General features: G+C 47.1%; 1 protein-coding gene across 5 annotated transcripts in view; it reads left to right on the top strand.

Moving 5' to 3' along the window:
* Positions 1 to 23,106, top strand: part of SNTG2 (syntrophin gamma 2) — a 346,458-nt gene that overhangs the window by 152,265 nt on the left and 171,087 nt on the right. The gene's annotated exons all lie outside the window — the stretch shown is intronic.

Below are 23,106 nucleotides of genomic sequence, written 5' to 3'. Positions count from 1 at the left end.
CCTCTGGGAAGGAGGTGATGCAGGAGAGTGGTCCCCCTGGGGGACCTTCCACCCCGATGTGGTCTGTGGGGAGTGACGGCTGCCGCTGATCCGGCCCCCCAGCTCCCACACGCAGAACTCAGGCTGAGAGTCCACTGAGGGCCCGAGCAGGCTCTGTGCTCTGTCTATAAGGATCTCAGAAGGAGAAATGTCAGGATTTCATTTTCCTGCAATATGTTCACAAATTCTTTAAAAATCTCAAATGTTAAATTAAGACATTGTAATAGAAAATTACTTCTATTCTAATATCATAGTCTAAGTTCTTAGTTCCTATGAAAACCATTGATAAAAAGCCCCTAACTGATTAAAATTCACTAACTCATCTCATGGAACCTCCTTTTTATGTTGAGATCAGTCGTTTCTTATACATGCTTTAGTCAATAGCAACTTTTGTTATCATGAGGTCCCATGACAGATTCTAAGTTCAGGTGGTCTTGAACTCAAGAACCCTTAGTCCTTGTTAAAAAACAAACAATGACACGGAAGCTCAGAGCAAGATGGAACCTTCCAGATCATCCATTCCAAGCAGCAACCCCAGGCCGTACCCCCATTCACAGGAATGCATGGCAGTTCACTCTGCATCACAAGGCAGTTTATTCTGTGTGTAACGTGGCATTTTTAGAAGGGTTTCCTAATAAGACCTGAGGCTCAGTTTCCTGTTTATCCAGGTCGTTCGTTTGACAAATATGAATGAATTTTTCTTAGGTTAATTAATCCTAAAGCAGAGCATCGTATCATATGTAAGTGAAGCCTCTGCCCACGAGGATGAGTGTGGGCTAACGACGGAATGAAAAGTTGTATTCAAAAAATGACAAGGGAATCATTGTTGGACTTGAAGGAGGAGTTGCTCCTTCGCCCGGCTCTGCCTCTGCTCTTGGCTCCTGGGGTCACTGGGACTTCTCTGCCTCAGGCGGCCTCTCAGCTGCTCAGGTAGTTACTCTGCCTCCTCCCACTGCTTCCTCACATCTTCTCAGGGCTAATTGACGCAGTTCTCGTGGTCTCTGCTCATGTCAGGTGTCCAGAAGCTCCATCATCGTGAACTGATAGGAGATTGTGGCAGCCTTTCCATCCTGTTATAAGGATGAAGTACCAGATAGAGAAACAGGCTAAAATAAATAGATTAGACAGATGACAGATAGATGATAGTTAGATAGAGAGGTAGATAGATGATAGATGATAGACACGTAGACAGATGATAGATGATAAGTAGATAGATACGTGACAGCTAGCTAGATGATAGATAGAGGGTAGATAGATGATAGATAGAGATGGATAACTAATCAACAATATTTTCTTATTCATGAGTTGGAAAATTGTTTAAAGAGGTGATTCGCAACCTCACTGCACGTTAGAATCGCCTGACACCCCACGGAGATTTCAACAGATACCTTTGGTTCAGCACCACTTTGTCCTAATTCCAAGAACTCTAAATTGGTAGAGTTAAAGTCATAGAAATGGGAAACAAAACTCCTAATAAAGTCATGGATGTGGTTTACAGAAGAGGTGTTTGTGTCGTCTAGACTCCTGTTCATGCACTCATTTCTTCCATTGGGACCTGGTCAAGCCCAGTCTTGTATAAGCCCCTCCCCCACAGTAATGGAGATGCACATGTCCAACTTCTGTGGCTTTGTGGGACAGGTGACACTCAAGCCTTGATGGACAGTTATCACCTGGGATACATTAACCCTCTGTTCTGCCCGGTGGACCGTAGTGGGTGCTGGGTCTCCAGGAGTTAACATCACTTCAGATCTAGCGTCTGGAAGCTTTGCTTTCACAATGTGCGGTCACTGGTACCGCCAGTCCTTTTATGGAAGCTAAGAGGATGATTTGCAGCAAAAATGCTTGACAGTCTTTCCTCAAGTGGACTTAGACTGTCTTTTGTTTAAGGGGCTGTGGGTCTATAAATTGACTCAGCTCCCAAAATTGATTGAGTCTCTGTGGCCCAATTGTGATAACAAGTCAAGTCTGTTCACCTGATCTAGAGATTTATCACTTTACAGCTCAATTGCAATTGTATCATGTTCCCCATCTGTCAATCCTGAGGGCTCCATGGTCAGTTAGTCATGGCCAAATCTCTCTGCACTCAAACCCTCAGCCTTCCTGCCCATCAGGGGAACCAAACCACCTTGTCTGGTGGTGAAGTGCTGCCACCTGGGCTCTGCCCCTCGAGGATCCCTTCATCACTCTGGGATTCAGGGAACCAATTTCAAAGGAAGCATAGCATTTACCAGCCCTCCTCAGCAGAAAGCTGCCACAGCACAGCCTTCACAGGATGCAGTGCTTCCCGCACCTGGGCTCTTCGCAATCTGTTGGTGAAGGGAGTGTCCACTGCACCGCTCCTGGAGGAGTGGGTGTGGGTTCAGCAGGGGAGTGGTTGAGCAAGGCACTGTATCTCTATGACCCTTTGCCTTGCACTTGAACATCATATCAAGGAAATTCTGGCATCTCAACCTCGCTGAATTTGGCCTCTGTGAGTTCTGATTTCAGTCAACCAACAATGGAAACCATTAGAGTCCATCTCAACTGCTTGAACTAACAGACTGAATCCAGATCTCTAGTCAGTGCACCCAAATCAATACATTTTGCCCAATCCAGCAGAAGATTTAACACCCTCAGGACACATTCCCAGGCACACTCAAAGGTTTCTGCCATTATAATTTGACAAAATATTGCAATTATTTTGATGTGCATGAAATACCTTTTCTGAAGTCACACTTTATACCAAGATCTGAGATTAGTTACGGGTCTGGAAATAACGGGAAGTGCAGGGACTGGATCTCAAGGATCAGCATTTTCCTCCCAGGCTGTTGCCTTAGGAAGATCATTCCAGGATCTTGAAACAAGAGGAAACTAACTGCAGATAGAGGAGGATGAGAAAGAGGAGTCCAGTAGGATATGAGAATGTAGGGAGCATGGATACCTTGGGATCCATTCCCATTGCTACTCTGCCAATCAATGCCCTAACACAACCCGAGAGGCCTGATGAGCCTACAGCTTCAATCGTTCAGCCACCTGCTGTATCAGGTTTTGAGTTGTTTTCATAAACCTTGAGTCTGTAGTTAAAGAAATAAGGAATCAGTTCAAGGGGATCATGGAGTTCTCTAGCTCTCCACCCATGGCTTACCTTGTAAATATTAATCCCTGAGCTTTGTTGTTTCCTTTCTCAAGTTTTCTGGTGCAACATAAGCAGCCCTCCTACCCTATTCCCACACCGAAACACTACCCATTAGGATTCTCTCGTGAAACCAGGAGCAACTCCAGAAATTCCAGCCATAGTAGTCTGAAAATGGGGACATAGTTGTTCGCAGCACATTGGAATCCCTGAGAGAGCAAAGGGCAGGGAATGTGGCATCGAAAATCTGAACATCAAGAACTAAAGTAGTTTGATCTCAAGAAGAAGCCAGGAAGCGCCTGTAACCCTCACCAGCTCTAGGATGCTTATGTGACTCCTGCATCTGCAGTGGTGAAGCCGTGGTGCTCAGAGCTATGGGGCAGCCCCTGAAGAGCTGTCTGCCCAGTGGTATTCTTATCTGACTTGAGAGACTCCTGGCTTCTCCTCTTTCAACTTCCAAATCTTCCATGAGTTTCTCTCAGCAAACTCTAACCCTGAGACATATAGGAAATAATTGGGGAAACATAGTGCCTTGCTTCTCTTTTATGATATAAATGAACTTTGAGAAGGAAATTGAAGGATTGCCAAGTGAATGGCAGATGAACCAGCACAAACACAGAGGTACGATTGATCATAAATGGACAGATCCAGCAGGCAGAAAATCAGTAAGTCGTACCTAACCAGACCATTAGTCAACTGGATGCAAAGAACATCTACAGACCACTTCATCCAACAACCAGCAGAAAAAACATCCTTCTCAAGCTCACATGGACACTCACCAAGAGTGTTCTGGGCCACGAAAATACACCTTAACAAATTTAAAAGAACAGAAATCATGCAATATCTGCTCTCAAACCACAATAGCATTAAACTAGAAATCGCCACCAGAGAGAAGGCTGGAAACTCCCCAAATATGTGGAGATCAAACAACACATTTTGAAATAACACATGGGTCAAAGAAGATATCTCAAGAGAAATTAAAAATATTTTTAACTAAATAAAAATACAATTTATCAAAACTTGTGTGGTGCAGTGAAAGCAGCGCTTACAGGGGCATTTAGGGCATTGATGCATAAATTAGAAGAGCAGAGGGGCTGGCCCTGTGGCCGAGTGGTTAAGTTCGCGCGCTCCGCTGCAGGCGGCCCAGTGTTTCGTTGGTTCGAGTCCTGGGCGCGGACATGGCACTGCTCATCAGACCACGTTGAGGCGGCGTCCCACGTGCCACAACTAGAAGGACCCACAACTAAGAATATACAACTATGTACCGGGGGGCTTTGGGGAGAAAAAGGAAAAAAATAAAAAATAAATTTGAAAAAAAAAAAAAAAAAAAGAACAGAAAGATTGGGAAGCAGTCATTTAACTTTCTACCTTAGGGAGCTGGAGAAAGAATAGCAAATTAAATCCAAAGGAAGCAGAAGAAAATAAATAATGAGAATTAAAAGAGAAATCACTGAAATTGAAAACAGGTAATAGAGAAAATTGATGAAACCAACAACTGGCTCTTTTAAAAGATCAATGAAATTAATAAAAGCTAGCCAGACCAACTAGAAAAAAGTGAGAAGACAGTTTACTAATATTGGAATGAATGAGGGGATATCATTACTGATCCTATGGACATTAAAAGGATACTAAAGGGATACTATGAACAACTCTGTGCTCACAAATTTGATAAACTAGATGAAATGGAACAATTCCTTGAAAGACACAACTTGCCAGACCTCATACAAGAAGAAATAGGTAATTTGAATAGGTTTAAATCTGTTAAGTTCATTGAATCAATAATTAATAACATTCTGAATCAGAAAGCACAAGTTCCAAACGGATTCACTGGTAAATTCTAACAAACATCTAAGGAAGAAATTGTACCAGTTCTCTATAGTCTCTTTCAGAGGATAGAAGCAGAGGGAATACTTCCTAACCGATTACATGAGGCCTCATTTACTCTAAGTCCAAAACTAGACAACAAAATTGTAAGGAAAGAGAGCTACATGCCAATATCTCTCAGGACCACAGAAGCAAAAGTCCTCAACAAAATAATAGCAAATTAAATCCAACAACATATAAAAAGAATTTTACACCACCAAGTGAGATTTATCCCAGGTGTGCAAGGCTGGTTCAACATTGGAAAATCAATTAATGTAATAATCACACCAACAGACTGAAGAGGAAAAATCACATGGTCATATCAATAGACGTAGAAAAAGCAGTAGACAAATCTAACACTCATTTATGCTAAAACCTCTCAGTAAAGTAGGAATAGAGAACTTCTTCAACTTGATAAAAAATATCTACAAAAAACATACAGCTGACATCATACTTAATGGTGAGAAACTCAAAGCTTTCTCACTAAGATCAGGAACAAGGCAAGGATGTCCCTCTCATCACTGCCTTTCAACATCTTGCTGGAAGTCCTTACTAATGCAATAAGACAAGAAAAAGGAATATTAGGTATATAGACCGGGAAGAAAGAAATTAAAATGCCCTTGTTTACAGATGACATCATTGTCTATGTAGAAAATATGAAAAAATTTACCAAAAAATTACTGGAACTAATAAGTGATTACAACAGAGTTTCAGGATACCGGGTTAATATACAAAAGTCAGTCACTTTTCTATACACCAGCAATGAACAAGGAGAATTTGAAACTTAAAACATAATACTATGTATGTTAGCACCCTCAAAAATGAATGACTTGGGTATAAGTAGAACAAAATATGTACAAGAGCCATATGAGGAAAACAACAAAACTCTGATGAAATAAAGAAGAACTAAATAATGGAGATACGTTCCACGTTATGCATAAAAAGACGCAATATTGCCAGGATGTCAGCTCTTCTCAATTTGACCTGTAGATTAAATGCAATCCCAGTCAAAGCCCCAGCAAGTTATTTTATGGATATCTACAAATTGATTTTAAAGTTTATATGGAGAAGCAAAAGGCCCAGATTGTCAATGCAATATTGAAGGAGAAGAATAAAGTTGGAGGACAGACACTACCTGACTTCAAGACTTACTAAAATGCTACAGTAATAAAGATAGTGTGCTATTGGTGGAGAAAAACAGACAAATAGATCCAGGGAACAGAATAGAGAACCCAAAAATAGACATTCATAAATATAGTCAATTGATCTTTGACAAAGGAGCATTCATACAGGAGCAAAGGCAATGCAAGGGAGCAAAAAGAGTCATTTCAAAAAATGGTGCTGGAACTGCTGGATATCCACATGCAAAAATTTAATCCAGACACGACTTTAACTCTTCACAAAGATTAGCTCAAAATGAATCACAGACTTAATGTAAAATGCCCAAGTCTAAATATAAAACTACTAGAAGATAGCACGGGAGAAGATCGAGATAGCCGTAGGTTTGGCAGTGACTGTTGATACAACATCAAAGGCACAGTCCATGAAAGAAAGAATCAATAAGCTGGAATTCATTAAAATTAAAACCTTCTGCAAAAGATACCATGAAAAGAATCAAAAAACAAGCCATACTTTAGGAGAAAGATATTAGTAAAAAACATGTCTGATAAAGGATGGCTAATACAAAATACACAAAGAACTCAAAAACTCAACAACAAGAAAGCAAACAGACTGATTAAAAAAGGACCAAAGATCTTAACAAACACATCACCAAAGAAAATATTCAGATGGCAAATAAACTTATGAAAAGATGCTCCACATCGTATGTCATCAGGGAAATGCATAGTAAAGCAACAAAGAGATACCACTACACACCTATTAGAATGGCCAAAATCCAGGACACGGACACCACCAAAAGCTGGTGAGGATGCAGAGCAGCAGGAACGCTCATTCATTGTTGGTGGGGATGCAACATGGTTCAGCCACTTTGGAAGACAATTTGGAGGTTTCTTATAAAACTGAACATACTCTTACTGTAGGATCCAGCAATCCTGCTCCTTGTGTTTACCCAAAGGAGTTGAAAACTCATGTCCACTCAAAAAGTGAGCAGACACATATTTGTAGCAGCTTTATTCATAATTGCCCAAACTTGAAAGCAATCAGGATGTCCTTCAGTAGGTGGATGAATAAACTGTGGTACATCCAGACAATGGAATATTACTAAGCGATGAAAGGAAATGAGCTATCAAGCTGTGAAAAGACATGGATGAGTCTTAAATGCATACTTCTGCATGAAAGGAGCCAATCTGAAAAGACTGCCTACTATGATTCCAACTCTATGACAGTCTGGAAAAGGCAGAACGGTGGAGCCAGTAGGATGATCAGTGGTTCCAGGGGTGCGGAGGAGGGAGGGCTGAATGGGTGGAGCACGGCAGACTTTTAGGGCCATGAGACTATGCCGTATGATCCTGCAATGATGGACACATCCTTATACATTCGTCCACACCCAGAGAATGTACAACACCAAAGATGAACACTAATGTCAGCTAGAGATTTGGGTGATAATGATGTGTCAACATAGGTTCATCAGTTGTAGTAAATGTACCATCTGGTGAGTGGTGTTAATAGTGGTGGTGCTGGGGGTGCAGAGAGTATATGGGAACTCTCTGTACTTTCTTCTCAATTTTGCTATAGACCTAAAACTGCCCTCCAAAAGTAAATTATTTTTTTAAGTATAATTAAGTAAACAATAGAGAGAGAGAGACTTTGAGTCTGCACAAGAGGATGTGACCTATTTAAGAGGTTCAATTAAATGGTAGTTACCTGTGTGCAGTTGTGTGCGTGTGTGGGTTGTGTGTGTGTAAATTCACACGTCTGTGCACATGTGCATTGATGCTGCAGAACTGACAGCTGGGCTTTGTAGTCTGTGAGCCCCAGACTTAGGTTGTCTGATGACATAGAGACGTAAAAACACGCTAAAGTGCAAGGAACGAGGAGTGACCATCGCACCAGAGCAACAAGTTTGTGAGGCTTGTGAGTGACCACATGTGCCACTCCAGTTCTTCTGGACTACGTGTCTTGACGTCATCTGGTTCAAGCATGATGTGCCCGGATGTTGTTGTCACAAAGGTCTGTGATTTGGGACCAGCTGTGGGAGAGCCCGTCAGTGGGTGACTCGTGTGACTATCGTCCTGTGACGTAGACTTTATTTTTCTCAGGCCGGTCGTCAAAGGTCAGGAAATCGTGTCTCAGGGATGTTAAATGAGTCTTCGAAGTTCTTATAGGTTGAAATCAACACTCACACCCAGGTGTGATGGCCCAGAACCTTTTCCTCTGTGTTCCTGTGAGCCCTCCTGCCCTTTCAGCCTCGGTCGCCAGAACACTGAAGACTGTTTCCCTTCTTTGTCCTTTGAGATTTATTTGTTTGCTTGAATTTCAATTCATTCAGTAAGTTCACAGTCTCCCTAAGATGATTCCTTATCCAGAAGGCCGCTACTGCCAGAAGACCAACATCCCGACGAGACAGCACACCCTCAGCCTGAGTCACGTGTTACTTTTGAAACCATGTTTGAACGGAATGTGATGAGATTTTTAAATGGCGATACACAGTGTTTTTCCCAGTGTGCTAGGATTTCAAGCACAAGGGTCACTGAGCAATTGACAGAGAATAATGTCCACGACAGCATTCAGCAAAGGAAATCTCAGGTGGTCCACCCAGAAGAGTGGAAGTTAACACAAAACATAACTGTTAGTTTTAACTACATGACGGAAAATCCTGCCTTGCTCAGATGTGATTCTACCATGTGAAAGTGATTTCATCTTCACAAATACTCTGAAAAAGTCCCTGCAGATAATTGTTCATTATATTTTAAGAATATGAAATCTTCAGAGGCAGTTAGAGACAATACAGGCCTGATTGTGATCCTGAAGGGAGAGAGTCAATTAGTTGAAAATTTCTTATATTTTAAGTACGCATTGAAAGGAACTGAAATAGTAACCATGTTTTAAAAAGGGGGTGTTAAAATGAATAAACTGGTCATGTGCATTTTCTTTGGCTCTTTCATCTGTTTTTTTTAATAGATAGTATAATAGCTACTCAAAGAATAATTTCAGGAGCGAGTCCTATTTCAGGTGTGACCTCTGTGCTCAATCATTGGAACTGAAAATGTGTAAAACTGGGAAACAGAAAGACCTTGTGATCATCTGGTGGGTCCAACTTCTCATTTCATACTTGAGGATTTTGAGGCAAATAGGGGCCAATGATGGGTTCATATTTGTATGGACAAAATGTGGAAGAGCTGAAGTTGAGGCGAGTGGCGGGGGCTCCCTGCAATGCGTTTCTCCACACGTCCAGTCCAGAAACGCAGAAGTGAGAGACGCGGCTGGGATCTGTGTTCCACACGGCTCATCTCACTGTTCAGCTGGGCACCGTGCTAAGCAAAGCCCAGTGTGAAGGGCACGTTTATTAGCCCCTCAGACTGACGGTGTCTGCTCTGTGAGGTCCTAACTCTGTCTGATTAGCAGCTGTTGAGGAGCAGCTTGCAACGGGACGCACCCTGGTTTGGGAGAGGACGTCCCCAGGCTCACTGTGCGATCAAATCCAAGACGAGGAGGCTGTTGAAACCAGAACACAGTGTGGGGCCAGGGGCTCTTTGAAGTCAGCTGATAGTCCTTGTGGCTGATTCCAGGAATACTGGCACACAGTGCGCTTTCAGGAATTAAGGAACAGAAAAGGATGTGAGGAGGGAAGGGGGAGGGAGAGAGAGACAGAAGAGGAGGTGCATAGGGACGAGTGGGGCAGTCCCTGCCCAAGCCCGCCTCTGCGTGTCCCTCACGCGGTCACATGTTGCAGGTCTGCCAGGGGGCTGGAGACCTCTGGGGGCTGCCCCTTTCCTACAAGTTCTGAATGGTGACTGTTACCAGGCACCAGTGAGTGAGTCCCTGTATTCCTAAGGTATTCCCCACAGAAATCTATGAGGTGTTAAAAACATGTCCTGGAAAGGACAGTAAATGACCAGTCCCGTGGTTCATGCTGTATGGATGGTGAAAGCGTGCATGTTCTTGTCACGTGTGTGTGCATGTGGGTGTTGGGGAGAAGTGAGGTTGGGGCCAGGGGGAGGGTGTGGCTCTGTGGAGCACTTTCCCCAGCCTTGAGCTAACTCTGTTTTGTGTTGCATGAAGTAGGAGGCATCAAAGCGTTAACAGATGTGTTAATAGGGCCAGAAGCAGTTACTCTAAATGAATCAACACAGGTCGAAAGAAAACCTGAGACAGGATCTGGGGTTAAAACACTGTTCAGGGCTTTGCCACTTGTTTCTGTCCTTAGCAGATCACAACATTCTCAAGACCTCTGTCTGCCAATCTGTGATGTGACTTGTCTAGTCAATAGTCCCACCACTCTGATGTCCTTTTACCCTTACAAATTTATGGGTTTTAGATTCTGAGCACCAACAGGCTGGAAAAATCCATCTATCATGTCTTTCCTAGGTTCAGGAGCAAAATTATTCCTGCCGATGCTGAACATATTGATAGGGCTTACTCTTGACTTCTACCTGACATTTCTCCATTATTAGAATTTTGTTCACTGATGTATTAATGTCCTTTTGAAGATTTCAGAATCACAAATCCCTCAATAAATAATAAATTGCATTTAACAGCAAGTGTTTGAAGGTGAAGGGAACTATTTTGAGACGATATTATAAGGTAGAGGGATTTCAAGAAACAATCAGGAGAGGTCGGGGTGACCTCCATTTTCATATTTCTAGTGCCTTAACAAACAAATGTGTCCCTTTACCTCGCTTGCCTCGTAGAAGATCCGCAAGGAATCCTAGCAAACATCTTGCTTTGTAAAACACTGGAAGCTGTTTGTGAATCCTTTGGAATCCAGAAGGCCACATCTGTCACTCGACAGTGAGTAGCAGGCAAGAAAAGGAATTTGTCAGTTTGTAACCCGAGCAGCTGGCCTTGTTGCTGCAGCTTCATCGTGCACTCGTCACATAAAGCGTTTCATTTACTCTCCAGGAGTGTGGTCTAGTTGTGTGTGGTCATGAGGACTTCCCGGTGCTGCCTGGTGAGAACCTAACGGTGTGTCCACCAGGAGGAGCGGCCGGAGTTGGGGTGGTGTCAACCTGGGAATTGTGAAGAGGTTGTGTTCTGTTGTCTGAGAGGGAAAGCTGTGCCTTACAGAACTCAGTTAATGAAAGTAAAGGAGCATCATGTGGGTTTATCTAAATACACGGAGAAAAGGTGATACTTTCTAAATGCAACTGACCAGTGGCAGATGTCAGGATCAAATTGTAAAGCACTGTCACTGATGGAGTGTGGTTTGGGTCATTGATTTGGGGCCTCATTAGTTTCATGCATAAAATGAGGGAGGGGTTTGAACATTCCTTCTGAGTTAGAACATTATGGAATGTGTTCTGTGAAACACGATATAAAATGCCTACATTGTGCGTCACTATGGAAGAAGCCGGCCTTCGACGGGGTGGTTGCAGCTTCCCGCAGGTCGCTCTCATGACATAGAAGATGAGCGATGGCTCTGTCTCCTGTCCACATGTGAGGTGCTGAGATCCAGATCCACCTGGGGTCCAGCTGGCACCGTCTGCTCCAGGGTTGCTGTGTGCTGGCCGCGACCCTCCAGGACAGAGCACAGCACGTTGAAGGGTTTGTTGTCTCCGAAGCCTTCTCCCTGAATTGCCTTCTGATGGCAGACTTGGGACCTCAACTCATTGTGGTTCTTTGTTTGATCTCTTTCCAAATCCAGCCTCATTCTTCTGCAGGAACCCCAAACTGCTGTCCTCACCAGAGCCAAGATGCTACCTTCTGCTCTGGGACTACCACTGCCCAGGTTTTCCTCCCGGATTGTGACCTCCACCTGCTCCTTCTGTTCGGGGGACCTTCACATGCCTTTCTGTTCACAGTTAGATCAGAAACTTTAAAGTCTTCTTTGGCTGCTTTGAACGCCCTTACTGCTGAGATCTCTGCTGCCCTTGCCTGATCGTGTTGTATTTCTCATTACTCTCTTACTTTCCCCCACGTGGTGGTTACGCAGAAGACGAGCACAGCCATTCACACTCCGCAAGGCACCTGCGCACACATTACTGCTTTGTCTCATTCTCGAAACAGCTCGAGGAGAACAGGTCCCGGTGTCTAGGTACCTAAGTTGGACTCTCGAGAACACATGGCTGATGTGCGTTAGAGCTAAGAAGGGAAACAGATTTCCTCACTTCTGAGTCACTCCTATTTTAATCTACCCAGTATACTAAACTCTTAAATATACCTATAAAATAATTATTTATATCTTACACATATAAACTTCATCAGGTGCCCCTCACTTGTCAACCACACAATAGAGTATTTCGCTTCCTTTTGCGCTTGTGTAAGGCTGGCATAGTTTGAAAGGCACCTATGTTAGGGATCCTCAATGTGCTTCCCACAAAATATGCTCATCTCACTCCTACTTAGTTACGTGCCAGGCTGTCAGCATGACTTTTGCTCTTGGATTGTACACAAATAGAGGGGAGAGCTATAAAACATTTTGCCAAATTTTGTACCATCTACCACTCTGATTTCAAGGATTATTTTAATGATGCTTGATGTGTCAGTCAGAGGTCTACCAGAGAGCCAGAGCCGGAGGAGGAGAGACTGGATGTAAGTGTGTGTACGTGATGGTTATGGGTGCATATGTGTGCACACGTGTGTGTATGCAAGTGTGTGTGTATGAAGTATGTAGGTCAAGACTTCACGCTGGAAACTCTCAGACAGAATTTGGAGCTTCAGCCAGTTGGGAAATTTCTTCTTCTTCAGAAAAACCTCAGGTTTTTTATCTCAAGGCCTTCAGCTGACTAGGCGAGGTCCATGCGCACTATCAAGGGGAACCTGCTTTCCTCACAGCCCTTGCAGTGTTAGCTGGATTGCTGTGTGATTTGCTGACTCAGTACTGTGGTAAGTGGACACATAAAACCAGCTATTATGGCTGAGGATAAACCATGACATATTGTTATATGATGGTTATTTAAAAATATGCAAAGGAGAGGATCCACATTTTAAAAGTTGCTGTCTTTGTCTGAGTAATATGTGAAAAGGATCTGCTTCTTTGAGTTACAAAGAAAATATAATATAATTAGGAATATAAATATGAAAGAAGCACATTTTTGCCTAAGAATCGTGGTTATTTATACAAAGGGATCACTTTATGAAAAAACTAAAATATATGTATATTCTATATATAGAATAACTAAAATTGAGTGATGCAAAATCAGGGAAATCTGAAGTGGTCGAGAACTGCTTGAGGGCAGCTGGCTGTCAGTGGGGGAGGCGTTTAGTTTCCTCTGGCAATCACTGCTTCATGTTTTACACAAAATCTCTACAAGGACAAATGGACAATGATTGCACAGAGCAGAAAAATGCACGTTATTTAAGGAAGTAAAACATGATTGACACTGAAAACCATAGCTGCATCTCAGTGCACATGATTGAAGATGAAAACCATTTTCTTAACTTCAAACGATCCACAATAAAGCGAGTTGGGTTCGACGCCTGTGGGAGCCACCGTGCAGTCAGTAGGTACTAAAATAGGACTTAGTTACGTCAAGTGCAGGTGCCGCTTCTAGATATTTCTGATCAAAGAGGACTCTCAGGAACAAGCTATGAAATAAAAGGGCGTCTGCTCAATTCTGACAGAAATCACTCAAAATAATTAAAACAAAAAAAGCAACTTTACTTACGCAAAATAACCCCAGGACATCCTAACGTTTCCAAGAATCCTGGCCAGATGCAAGGGATCTTGAGCCAATGTGAACCAGGGCAGTGGGGCGACAGGACCCTCTGCAGATTGTGAGCACAGAGGCCCAACGGGAAGGTCTGACGGCATCGCCCACGACGAGAAGGTCTGACGGATCCTGACGGCTGGGAGCACTGCGGGAGCTGATCACCGCACCATGGGGAGGAGGCACTGAGGTGAGGGCACAGCTTCCTCCTCGGGGACCAGTAAATGCAGTCTTTCCTTCTTTTCGGGATGGGTGGGGAATGACCCCAAAACACATGGTTTCCTTCTAGGGTGTTTAATAAGATGGAGCACTTGAACTAAAGTTGAAACGTTAACAATTTATAAAATGTGAAGTTGTATGGATACATTGAAAAATGCTGGTGAGAAACAAGAGTGAATGGAAAGAGGGGTCGAAGATAATATCGATCATACAAAATAAAGAAACAGCGAAAGGTCATAAAACGGGAAGTGGAGAGCAAGATGCTAAGAGCAGGAGCAGCCTGAGAAATGAGCACCTGCCTCGGATTATCCCAGGTCACTCAGCTCTGGTCAAGGACCAGCGGCGTCCAGTGTGTCCTCAACCCACATAAAGTGGAATATTGTAACTTACTGTAAAGGCAATGAATTCCCCCTATTTAAAAAGACGGACTCTCCTTTTGGCTCAGAAATTCAGCCCTCGCGCTCTGCCTCCCTGCTCAGGCACACGCACACATGTATGTGTACACACGTGACACATGCAACAGCTACCAGAGAAATGCCTGAAAGAGCGAGTCCAGGAGGTTAGAAGTGAAAGGAGGGGCGGATTCCAGGGCCAGTGCGTACACAGCAGCTCAGCCCAAGCCCACGTGGACTCTGCTGTCAGCTCTCACACACCCTCGTTGCGTTGCTTCCATAGCAGTGTACACGTGGAGCAAGTGGTCAGACTGCAGTTAGAGCTGACGGACCTGCTGTGGGGTCAAAGAGAAAGAGACGCTTCCGGAATGGCTCCCAAGTTTAGGTCTGAGAAATGAGCTTCATGGCACGGCCAGTCTTTGGGATGGGGAGCGTGGGTGTAGATACAGACGTGGGAGCTGTGAGTGTGTCCGGGGTTGAGAGCCAGGCGCTAGGAGTGGGGGTGCCGGGAGATGGTATCCAAGGACTGCTCCTTGAAGAACAGCCACTTTCAGAAGCCAAGGACAGAGCAGGGCCAGTGAGACAGGAAAAGAAACCCCTCAGGGGAGAAGGGAGGTCAGGACGGTGTCGGATACCGGAAGCCAGAGGGAGGAAACCTGAGACAGAAGAGGGTGTTCGCCTGTGCGCACGCTTCCAGGTTGGTCAGGTAAAGACTGAGAGCTTCAGCGGCGCAGTGCAGAGGCCGGTTCAGCGGGGGACCAGGGGAGCTCAGGGAGGAATGAGGAGCGAGGTGGGGGCGGGTGGAGCATTTTGCTGTCAAAGGGAATAGTGAAACGCCACAGGGGTGCGGACAGGTGTCGCATTAAGGGGAGGTTTATTGTAAAATGTACTGCGGTACGTCACTGCTCAGAGGGAACAATTCAACATAGAAAGAGCTAGTGATGGAGGAGGAGGGGTCATTGCAGGTGCCAGTGTTTCAGGATATCCGAGGGATGGATTCAGTGGCTTTAGATGGGGCAATGGCAACTCCTTCGTTGAGGGGAAGGGAGGACAGAATATGGGCTCAGGCGTGGGTGTGTTGGTAGAAGCACAGAGACGTTCTCTTTTATTTCTCCCTGAAATAAGATCGATGATCAGCAGCTGAGAGTGGGGAGGGGGAAGTGGGGCTGGAGGTTTCAGTGTGAGGAGAAGGTGTGAAACCGTCGTCCCCGTGAAGGAGAGTGAGTCGAATGAAGGAGAGTGAGTCGAATGGGGAGAGCCCGCTGCGGGATGTGGGCCGTGAATGGAGAGTGAGATGGTCAACCAGGAATTGGGTTTTTCTTCAGCAGATTGTGCAGCCCAGGTGTGGTTGTGGAGCAGAAGAAGAGCTGGATTTAAGCCAGCCGTGTTTTTGAACAGTGTCTTCAAGTGCCGTGCGTGCGGGGCAGAACAACGGCGGCCCCTTTGATAGGACCGGGCAGCAGCGAGGACGTCAGGACGCACTGGGGCCCTCGGCTGGGAGGTTGCGGGTGGGTGAGACTTAGTTGTGAGGGAGGAGAGATGATGTGGCCGAGAACCATGCAGGGTCTGGGAGGCCCACGTGAGGGCCTGGGGGGGCACCACTGCTGAAGGGGGAGGCGCTGAGTCCTCGCGCGTGTGGGCTGAGGTGGGGTGGACGATGGGGTCCTGAGCGAGGAGAAGCCTGGAGGAGGGTGGACGCTGACAACGCCGCAGTGGACTGAGGTCCCCCATGGTGGGGTGGAGGCTGAGGAGGAGCCCCAGGGTGGGAGAGGCGGTTTCCTCCGACAGCTGTGTTCGGGGAGCACGGAGGTCGAAGAGGAGAAGGGCCCAGGCCTGCTCACCCAGTGGGTGCTGCTCATGGAGACGGAGCCCGGCCCTGAGCAGGGCTGTGAGAGAGACAGGCCTCCACACAGCCTGGTTTGACTCGAGCCAGAGGATGAAGGGGGCACATGGCAGATTTTACTGGTGACGACAAGCCTGGGGAGCACCGCCAGGAGCTGGGGACGGGAGGGGAGGGGCTGGGTCGGGCATGGGGGCAGGTCTGGAGGTTGGGGACTGAGTACACAGGAATGTCAGGCAGATGAGGCCACTCTGATGACAGGCTCTGGAGACGGTGCGTAATTGCTTTAATGGTGGCCTCCTTTGGGGACAGGTGCTAGGCCACTGGTCGTGCTGGGGTGCCCTGTGGTTGTCCCTCTGCGTTCTGCTGGGGTCAGGCTTGAAGCCAGCGTTTCCCGAAAACTGATCTTGCCATAAGCACCTCCTTTCAATGCAGCCCTCAGCAGGACATCTGGATTACATGAAAGGGGGCTGGGGCCACTGCCTGCATCACTGACCTGCACTCATCACTCAATAGATGACTGGGGCGTGAAGGAATGAATGAGTGCATCAGCAAATGAATGGTGCTGGCGGGGCCAGGTAAGGAGGGGGTGGGGCTTTGTCTGTTTGGTAAACAGTGCCCTGTGTGCTCTGATTAGACCTGAGGGTGTAAGGCATAAATGGATCTAGGAATGGAAGAGCTTGAGCGGGCATCCTGGAGCAGCTGGCTTCCCCTCTCCACGTGCCCCACAGCTTCTTTACCATTTTGTTTTTGTCGACAGCAAAAGAAAGAGTTTAAGATACCCAGATCGGCCTTGGCTAGCGGAGAGTTTAGATAACACGCTGGCTGGTGTATGGTGAGCATAAGCCTCACGTGCACGCAGGACGTTTGGCAGGGAAGCCGGGGAAGAGCGAAGACTTTCACAAGGACCCTTTCTCACTGAGAAAGATTCCAGATCGGACCTGATTCTCTCCCTTCCGTAGGTTTCATGTGAGCACAAACCCTGGGCTCAGGTATTGAGAGTACTGGCAATGAGAAAACATGTCAGGAATAAGGAATTTAACACTTTAGTTCTGTTTGTCTAATCATGTGGGGCATTTAAGTAGCAGCGGGCTACGCCATTTTCCACAGGGAAGTCCGGCGTAGATTTTCCTCTGTTCAGGTTAAAAAAGGAAAAGCTCCCAGACTCTGGAAGCAACTTAGTCGTGCACTCAAGCTAGGACCTAAGGCCTGGGTGGCCCAGCCTCCTCCAAGGGCTGCGTGACCCGCGTGGCTTGCCCGGGGGTCTAGAAGGATGCTGAGTTACAGTTCCAAGGAGAGAGATTTCACACCTCATTTGGTAGCAGAGAAGGTAGTTTGCCTTCAGCCGTTTTCTCTGGGATCTCATTGCTCTGTGCACAGTCAGTGCCTCAAGCTGCCGTGCCCAGCCAGCACAGTGCCGCCCCTGGTCTGTCAGACGGCCACCGCAGCCACTCACACCCAGAAGCCCACAGCGACCAGTGGACGGGACGCCAGCTCAGACGGCCTGGTTGCAGAAAATGCCATTTTTTGTCTTAGAAAACCTTGCTTCTGACTATGGCACTAAGGAAGGACATTGTCGTCATTTACAATAAAATAGCTTCTTCATCCAGTGTCCTGGTTTTAAAACTAAATGTTAAGGAGCGTTCTTAAACTAAACCTTCCTTTTATGCAGTTAAACTCATATGAATGAAGCATTTAAAAATTCATGTAGCAAATTATTTTTAAAAATATTTAGAGGCCGCCCCGTGGCATCATGGTTAAGTTTGGGTGCTCCGCTTCGGTGGCCTGGGGTTCACCAGTTCAGATCCCAGGCACAGACCTACACACCGCTCATCAAGCCATGCTGTGGCAGGCGTCCCACGTATAAAGTAGAGGAAGATGAGCACCGATGTTAACTCAGGGTCAATCTTCCTCAGCAGAAAGAGGAGAATTGGCAGCAGATGTTAGCTCAGGGCCAGTCTTCCTCAAGCAAAAAGAGGAAGATTGGCAACAGATGTTAGCTCAGGGCCAATCTTCCTCACAAAAGAAAAAAGTAAATATAAATAAATAAATAAAAATAAATAAAAAATTAAAAAGGTACTTACTTGCAAGTGAGTTGCCCGGAGCAGCAGTTGGGATTAGGATTCACTTCTGGGATTCTCGTGCACACACCACTGCTCTCTGCCCTGTGGCAGCAGAGGTTGAGAAGGACGCTCTGTGTTCAGGTACTGCCCGTGTCTTGTTCTTAGCTTCCATGAGAGAAGCATACTGAGACAGAAGCATAAACACCGATGACAACATAACAAAACGTCAGTGCCGTTTCCAAATTGTGTGTTTGTAATGACCTGGCTGTAAGCAGGCGCATTTATCCAGCATAAACCCGCATTCCTTCAAGAGCACATGCACATGCACGACAGCTCAGGCCACAGAGGAAGCCAAGAGGAACCATAATGCAGCTTATAGCCTCGAAACGAAATGAAAATTGCTTTTGAAATTTACCCACACCTGGAAACTTTAAAAACGGTTCTGCTTTTGTGAAAAGAAAAACTGAAGGGAAAAATGCAAAATACTGAAATGAGCAGCATTGGAACACTTCATGTTGAATTTATGGGACACAACCAAGCAGTGCTTAGGGGAGGATGAGCAGTTTTTAAAGACGTTTATCAGAAAGCAAGGAAGTAAACGGACAAAAAAGAGCCATTTTTCGCCTCAAGAGTTTGAAGAAAGAGCAAGAGAACCACCCACAAGAGTAAAAAGAGGAAATAATAAAGATGAAGGCGCAAATTTAAGATCAGAAAACAGAGGACAAGGAAAAGAAGAGAAATTAATAATCCTGAGTTTTCTCCGGGTTTGTTCTTGTAGTTACTCAAGCTACAGAGGAGAACTGGGAGAAAATGTTAGTGAAGACAGAAATGAGGCTGCGAGTGATGGGGTTGTGAACCTGCTCGCGGGGGTTTGAAGATGGCAGGCCAAGTGACTGGGTCAAGCGTTCATACAAGGAGCACTGTGCGCCCCCGGGAAAGGCGGGGCAGCTGGGTGAACCCAAGTGGGATCAGCCACGAGACATGTGTTTAAGTCAAGAAAGCAATGCGTGTAACGGAGTTCAGGACATAGCTGCATTTGAGTAAAAACAGGGCAAATAAGGGGATCAATAGTGCATGAGACGTTGCTGTGTGGACCTCCTCGTTCCCACGTGCTGATGTCTACCCATGTGGGCGCTGGGACAAAAGGCACACGGATTGTGATTCTGATAGGTCTGACCACAAGTGGTCTCAAAGGAGAAGGCCTCCTCGTCAAGGCGTGGACAATTTCTGGAAGGACACACAAATCTTCTAGTAGCCGTCGTCTCCGAGGGGCGAGACCAGGGACCTGCTGTGTGAGGGTTGTTGATTCTTTCACTGTCTATGTTTATATTGTTTCACATTCTAGAGCGTCCAGTGTGTTGTACTTTCCACTAAAGCTGCCCGTCTGTCCCGAGGCCTCTGCGTCTGTTACCATAGGGAGTGAACCCCACTCCCTGGAGGGGCTCCCGCAGCCGGCTGTCGGGGAAACTGCACCCGTCACACCGTCCTTGCCTGGGGCTGCTCACCAGCCCCTCGATGTGGACCGAATGCTTGTTCCCCAATTCCTGTGCTGAAGCCCAACCCCAGTGTGATGTGTGAGGAGGTGGGGCCTTGGGAGGGGACGAGGTCATGAGCGTGGGGCCCGTGATGGAAGGAGTGCCCTTGTGAGGGGGACCCTAGAGAGCCTGTTCTCTCTCCCTGCCACATGGGACGAGTGAGGACACGGTGAGAAGCCGGCTGTCGGAGAGCCAGGAGGGGTCCGCAGGGGAGACCAAGCCGTGCCCACACCCCGACCCTGGACTTATGGCCTCCAGACTGTGTTGGGGAAATGTCTGTTGTTGAAGCCCCCAGGCCGTGATACTTTGCTCTTGCAGCCGGAGCTGACCGAGATGGCTTGTGGTTTAACGCCCTGAGTGGCATTCTGAAAACTTGGGGAAATTCACATGGAAGTTAAATCCTTTCTAAAAAAGAAATAAGCTTGACTCACCTGTGAGAACCTGACTGCACAGCTGGTGAGTCGCAGGCTGGAGGCCAGCCCCTGCGCTCGCTCCGGGAGGACACAGCAGACATGCACTGGAGGGTGGGGTGCCGGCAGAAAGGCCATAATTGCTGATTTTTATTTTATTTTATTTTTTGGTGAGGAAGATTGGCCCTGAGCTAACATTTATGCCAATCCTCCTCCACTTTGTATGTGGGACGCTGCCACAGCACGGCCCCACGAGTGATGTGTAAGTCCACGCCCGGGATCTGAACCCACAAACCCTGGGCCACTGAAGCAGAGTGGGAACCCAACCATTACACTGCTGGGCCGGTCCCATTACTGATTTTAATTAGATGCAAAAAACCGTTATGTGCTCCTGTGTGGTGGAAAAGGAGCACAGCCGTCGAAACTGGAGCCGACAAATCAGGTTCTCTCTTCTGACACCTGTCAGTCTTATGGGAATGATTTGAGGGGGGAGAAGTTGTTTTGAAGTCGTTCTTTGAATTTGCTGGCACGAATGGTCAATGCTCAACTCTATTTTCAAAGACCACGGACATACTTTTAACTAAATAAAAACAAGAAGCTTGAGGACGAAGCAGCAACCTTTGCCTCGTTCAGGCGCATTGAGGTCCAGAAACCTCCAGCCTGGGCAGCATTTGCGATTTGAAAAGCAATAATAAGTTGAAGCTAAGCCCATTCTTTGATTAAAAGCACCTCATTTTTCAGCTCTCTGCCACACGCTGTCCCGCCCTCCCAGGGAAAATTAACTTGTCCAAAGGCGATGCCTCCCCAGGGCCTGGCGCCCTGCTCTAGAGGACAGACTCATGTCAACCTGTGCGCGGGTCTCTGTGGCCCCCACGTGCTCGTCCCACCCAGACCCAGGACGGAGGGCTCCTCAGGACGGGTGTGGCGGGACTTGGGCTCCTGTGATGATAGAGAGGGTGTGGCTCCGTTCAGCTGTTCTCGTCCCGGATTCCGTTCACGAAAGAGAACTTCAGGCCTGGCTGCTTCCCATGAGCGAGGAGGAGCTGGTGGGCTGTGGTTTTCTCCCTCGCTTCTGCAGTCCTGGAGGATGGTCCCAGACGAGTCCCTAGTCACTGGCTTTACCACCTCCCATGAGGTCGTCTGAGACGGGCTTCCCCGCCACGGTCACTGCTCTGCTGGACTTCTGAGGGCAGGGATGGGGTCCTCCCCAGGACATGGTGGCACCTGACAATGGGTGATCGACCGCTGGGGTTTGTTTTCTTTTTTAAAGATTGGCCCTGAGCTACCATCTGTTGCCAATCTTCTCTCTGTCTTCTTCTCCACAAAGCCCCCCAGTACATACTTGTATATTTTAGTTGTGGGTCCTTCTAGTTGTGGCATGTGGGACGCCACCTCAGCATGGCCTGATGAGCGGTGCCATGTTTGTGCCCAGGATCCAAACCCATGAAGCCCTGGGCTATGGAAGCAGAGCTCGAACTTAACCACTGGGCCACAGGGCCGGCCCTGACAGGGGTGTCTTATCCAGTGTGTCCATGAATGCACCTTGGTCTAAATAGGGACAAGAGGCACCTTCCGGGAGGGACGCCTGGGGACGGCCTGTCTCAGCCCGGGACCCGGGCACCAGCCTCGGGAAGTGTCGATTGGAGATCGTGCTGCAGGCTGGCACGGTTTAATACACAAAAAGTCACTGTAGCGTCTGGGATGCAGGAGGCCGTCGACACGGGGCCTCGGGGACAGTAATGAGAGAGGGAAGCCGGAGGAGGGGGACATTTCAAACCCTTGATGGAGCTGGGGAGAGTGCTTCAGTGGTTTGTCTGACTCCGGCCTGGGTGTTTAGCGGGATGTTGCAGGATTAGGCAAAAGCGGAGAGGCCTGAGGTGGAGGCGTGGATGGAGCCAGAGGTGTGCAAGCACCGTCCATGGGGTGGCCTGGGGCCGGGCAGCCAGCCCCGAGGAGCTGGGAGGAGAAGGAGGTGATGGAGTTACACAGGCAGCTGGTTCCCCGATGGGGAGTGTCCACGAGTGACAGAGAAAGGCACTTAAGTGGTTCTCAAGGCCATGGGGGCCTTCAGACATTTGTAATCCGGCTTCTGACCCACCTCACCCACTGCACCAAGTGTCTTAGAAAGCTGCCTGCACTGTCAGCATCTGAATAAGAGTATGGACTTGGGAGGCACGGAAGAGATGGGGAGGCGAGAACAGAGAGGGGAGCTTGGCAGGAACAGGTGCAGTGGAGGTCCGGCCGAGGGCTGGGAGCTGCCGCATGTTGAGAAGTGCAGAGGGAGCGCTGCAGACGTGCAGGCGTGGGGCTGTGAGGACCCTGTGAATCCAGCCTCGCAGCCTCTAGACTTCAGAGTCTAAGTCACATTTGCTTCAACAGCGGTGGACACGTTGGACACTAAAGCCGCCTCTGGGTGCTGTAAGTAAGGAAACGCTCGTGATTGCGTGTGAGGTTCTGAAACCGTGACGACGCTGGGATGTCCCAGCAGAGAGGTGTTATGTCATACTGAAGTAATGCCCGTTAATTTCTCAGAATTAAAATCTCGTTTAAACTCTGAAGCTAATATTTGTGGTTTGCTCTGACATTAATCCAGTCGGCATGGTTTTGCCAAAGTCTGAAAATTGGCTGTTGGTACTGAAAAAGTGATTCCTCACGTGATTTTCCTCTCTGGTAGATTGCATTCCTAGAGTGGGCAGAGGGTCTGGTCTTACGGTTAAAGGGTGGCAAACCCTTGCCGATGTGCGTTAAAGTTTGTGTGGATAAAGCAGAGGGTTACATCCTGTGGGAGGCAGAGCCAGTCTTAGGCTGTCGCGGCGTAAGTCTGCGGAGTTTCCAGTGTCTCAGAGGGAATCGTGGGCACTGAAT

Source organism: Equus asinus, chromosome 6 (assembly GCF_041296235.1).
Source record: "Equus asinus isolate D_3611 breed Donkey chromosome 6, EquAss-T2T_v2, whole genome shotgun sequence".
In the NCBI taxonomy this organism is placed as follows: Eukaryota; Metazoa; Chordata; class Mammalia; order Perissodactyla; family Equidae; genus Equus; species Equus asinus.
The sequence above is the reverse complement of the archived record's forward strand: the minus strand, read 5'-3'. Positions and strand labels throughout refer to the sequence as shown.